We start from the raw sequence: 4,570 nt of genomic DNA on the forward strand, positions 1-4,570 counted from the left end.
GTAGAGCACACGCTTTGCATGCACGAGGTGCTGGGTTCAATCCGCAGTATCTCTATTAAAAAAAAATGATAGCATCTGGGGATTTCAGTTAAAGATGGTGGACTGAATACTCCAGAAAACTCACAATAATGACAGTAATGGGATATAATGAAGGTATAAATCTACTAGAACCCAGAGAAAGGGAGACAATAGCAACATAATTTTGGAAGAAGGAAATGATGAAACTGACTTTGCACACCTGAGAAAGCTGAATCTCAAGCAATTGAGAAAGCTGAAAAACAATCCAATTTACCCTGAGAACCCCCAAAAGGGTCAAAAATTGGCAACACTGAGTACTTCTGAAAGTGAGAATGAAGACAGTACTAAAAACTGGAGGGCTGATTGTCTAAATTTCATCTAAAATCAGTTAGCCTTTCCGGTGGTGACAACCTCCCCATGAGAACATGCCTCTGGCAAAGGATCTTCTTCATCCCTCTCCAGAAGAGAAGAGGAAACACAAGGAGAAATGCCTGGTACAGAGCCCCAACTCCTACTTCATGGATGTGGAATGCCCAGGATGCTATAAAATCATCATCATTTTAGCCATGCACAAACAGTAGTTTTGTTTGTTGGTGGCTGTCCTCTGCCAGCCTACAGGAGGAAAACCAAGGCTTACAGAAGGATGCTTCTTCAGACAGAAGCAGCACTAAATCACCCTGAGTCCAGATGAATGTGAAACCATCCCAGTAAACACACTTTGGATTAAACATTTAAAAATAAAATAAAATCAGTTAGATCCCTGGACTCCACCATACTGAGCACAGCCACTCAACTGCTTTTCTTCCACCTTGGCTAAAGATTTAAAATTCATTCTCCAGAGAGACTAAAATAATTTCTGGACCAGGGAACCTTGGAACAGTTTAAGTGAAGAGTATTATACTTAAAACAATATAATTAATTTATGTGATAGTTTACATACTTAATATTGACACTCATCTCATCCCTGTCTCTGAGATTACTGCCATTTAGACTTCTTACAGGGTAAAGATTGGGAGACACTTTTGTGAGGAATCTGAACACCTCAATGGAAAATACTAAAAGATACTGACATAGGGAGTTTCCCAAAGAAATGGAGCAATCAGAACACCCTATAGAGTAAATTAGTCTTTAAGTCCCACCCACATGCACAGAGCTTCTAGCTTTCTAGTACCTAAATCTTAAAAACACATAGACAACCAAGATTCACCATGCATTTGAGAAAATATGAATATGAATAATATGAAAGACAGAGACCAAAATCAACAAACAGGAAGTATTTTGGAGGAAACAGAGGCCATTCATGGAAAGGGAAACTTAAAGAAATCTAAACATTCCACTTCTCTAACATTTCCTTAGCATATTTATTCCATAGCTCAGTCTTCCTCCTCTGGGACACACTTTATCATGTTAGCAAAATCCTGAGCCACATCCAGATCTGGTGTGTGCTAGGGTCTTCCTACTTCTACTCAACTGCTTGTGTATGTGCCTTACCCTTCTAGAAGCAACTGAACTTTCTTTTAAAAATTTGGATTATAATGAAATATTTAAGAAGCAAGGGCCATGAATCTACAATTTACTCTCAAATGGTTTAGTAATATTAATAATAATAATAATAACAACAACAATAATAGCATATGATATATGGGAATTCCCTGTACTGTTATTGTAACTTTTCCACAGAAAACTTACAGGTTTATATTTATATTACATTAACGTTTACATTTACAAGAAAACTCACAAGTTTTACATTGTTTTAAAAAAACAAAAGGTAAAAAATATTTTGTTAGATAACACATGTGTACACACAGCCCTATGTGGGCCACCTTCCCCAGGAATCTTATTTAGAAACTGCTCAGCAAGCACAGTTCCAATTTCCCATTTGAAGCACTGCCTCTTTGAAAGTCACTGCACCCAACGACTCAAAGGGAAAAAATTCAGCTCTCCCTCATAGCTCTCTCCCCTTGAGAGAATTTTTCAAGCACCATTACTACTTATACTGAGTTTATCTCAATTTCTTTGCATGATTTTTGTAACAATCTAGATGCCAGAAATGGACATTTCTTGGCTCAGATCTAAGGCATGTTTAGATTTAGGTAGAGTTGAACACGACTCCATAGTCCCATTATCATGGAAAAGCACCCCCAAAGGTAACCAAAATGGACCCATGTGGTCCAATTGCTACAAGGAAGTGTATTCAAAGATGCATATTCAGAACAGCTTAAATGATTTAAAAATGCTTCCCATTTTTATCTTATGTCTCTTTCAGAATATGAAATAGAATCCAGTTTACATATACCAGCAATACTTTTTATATTCTTTCCTATCTTTTCAATTTTCCTACACCTCCTACCCTAATATCTCTGGAGCCTCTCATTTGCAAAAATGCCTTCAAATACTCTTGTTTTTCCCTCTCTCCCCAGAATCTTTTGGTTCTTTATTATGTAGATTAGTTTAACTTCTCTCTCTTTACATACTTTCTCTTCTTTGCGCTTTGGGATCTTCCTCAGTTCATTTTCCATTTCTGCATCACAAAAGGTCCAAGAGCTTACCAGGTAAGGAATTGGTCTCCTGGTTGGGGCTGATAAACTGGAGAGACTCCATCTCTACTTCCCTGGGGGAGAGAAGAGATTGAGAACACTGACACCTTATTAATTTTTTGCCTTTTCACTTAGGAAATAAGAGAAAAAGTATCCAGGGACCAGACTCTAGGAAAATCCAAGTAATTCCTCCTGGCAGTCTCTTTCCCCCTTGGGGCTGCTTTTAATGGACCAAACTTGCAGTAAAAATTTCCCCATATCACTCTTTAAAAGATTATTAAGTTTGAAAAACAGAAAAATATGAAGAATATATAAGCAGCTCATACGACATAATAAGAAAAAAACAAACAACACAATCCAAAAATGGGCAGAAGACCTAAACAAGCAATTCTCCAAGGAAGAAATACAAATGATCAATAGGCACATGAAAAAATGCTTAATATCACTAATTACCAGAGAAATGCAAATCAAAACTATGATGAGCTATCACCTCACACCAGTCAGAATGGCCACCATTCAAAAGTCCACAAATGACAAATGCTGGAGAGGTTGTGGAGAAAAGGGAACCCTCCTACACTGCTGGTGGGAATGCAGTTTGGTGAAGTCACTGTGGAAAACAGTATGGAGATTCCTCAAAAGACTAGGAATAGACTTACCATATGATCCAGTCATCCCACTCTTAGGCATATATCTAGAAGGAAGCCTACTTCAAAAAGACACCTGCACCCCAATGTTCATAGCAGCACTATTTACAATAGCCAAGTCATTGAAACAGCCTAAATGTCCACCAACAGATGACTGGATAAAGAAGAAGTGGTATATTTATACAATGGAATACTATTCAGCCATAAAAATGATAACATAATGCCATTTACGGCAACATGGATGTTCCTGAAGAGTGTCATTCTAAGTGAAGTAAGCCAGAAAGAGAAAGAAAAATACCATATGAGATCGTTCATATGTGGAATTAAAAAAAAAAAAAAGAAATACAAAAGAGAAACATACTCATAGACAGAGAATACAAACTTGTGGTTGCCAAGGGGGCTGGGGGTGGAAAGGGACAGACTGGGAGTTCGAAATTTGTAGATACTGACAGGCATATGTAGAATAGACAAACAAGATTATACTGTATAGCACAGGGAAATATATACAAGATCTTGTGGTAGCTCACAGTGAAAAAAAAGTGACAATGAATATATGTATGTTAATGAATAACTGAAAAACTGTGCTCTACACTGGAATTTGACACAACATTATAAAATGGATATAACTCAATAAAAAAATGTAAAAAAGAAAAAAGAAATCCTGCTTCTCAGTTTTCCTCCACAAAGGTAAAGGAACTAACAACAGTTTCTTGTGTATTCTTCCAGAAACATGTTTATACATATGCCGGCATGTATGTCCTCCATAGCATCATTTCAGAAACTTGAGACAATAATGCAGCCTGATATTTTTTTCCCCTAAATCAAGATGATAGGAGAAAACTATTGACAATGTTTTACTATAATTGAGCCTTGTGCTCTGAAAGAGCAGAGGTGGTTGAGAAATCCTCTCACCTTTCTGTGTTCTGAGAAATGGCTAACCACAAAAGGCTGCCCTGCCCTTGCTTATTCCCCTCCACTCATCCCCATAAGTTAGATAAAATTATTGTTCACCTTTCCTCATGACTCCCTTGTTTATCTGCCCCTGTAAATTCAGGCCCCCTTCCATTTCTTTGAAACATTCTTCCACAGAAATGAACATTCTCCCTATTGTGATAGCCTGAATAAAAGCATCTCCTTAATTGTCCAGTGCATTTTGTCTTTCATGTTACTATCAAGGAAAATTTATTCTGACATTTGTTAAGGAATAGTAATGAAAACTTCATTCAAGGGACAACTGCAGTGAGAGTTTGTAATAGGAGGTAGAGATTAAGCTTAACTCTGAATTCAGCAAGGACAAATGGGGATTTATAGCCAAGGTCCAGGGTGGGTGTCAGTGGGTAGTAAGTTACTAAGAGGAAACATCAGGGGTGA

At 37.4% G+C, this 4,570-nt stretch overlaps 1 pseudogene; it reads left to right on the forward strand.

Moving 5' to 3' along the window:
- The first annotated feature begins 433 nt into the window (after positions 1-433).
- Positions 434-689, forward strand: LOC102509364 (annotated as a pseudogene).
- The last annotated feature ends 3,881 nt before the right edge of the window (positions 690-4,570 follow it).

Source organism: Camelus ferus, chromosome X (genome assembly GCF_009834535.1).
Source record: "Camelus ferus isolate YT-003-E chromosome X, BCGSAC_Cfer_1.0, whole genome shotgun sequence".
NCBI classification, from domain to species: domain Eukaryota; kingdom Metazoa; phylum Chordata; class Mammalia; order Artiodactyla; family Camelidae; genus Camelus; species Camelus ferus.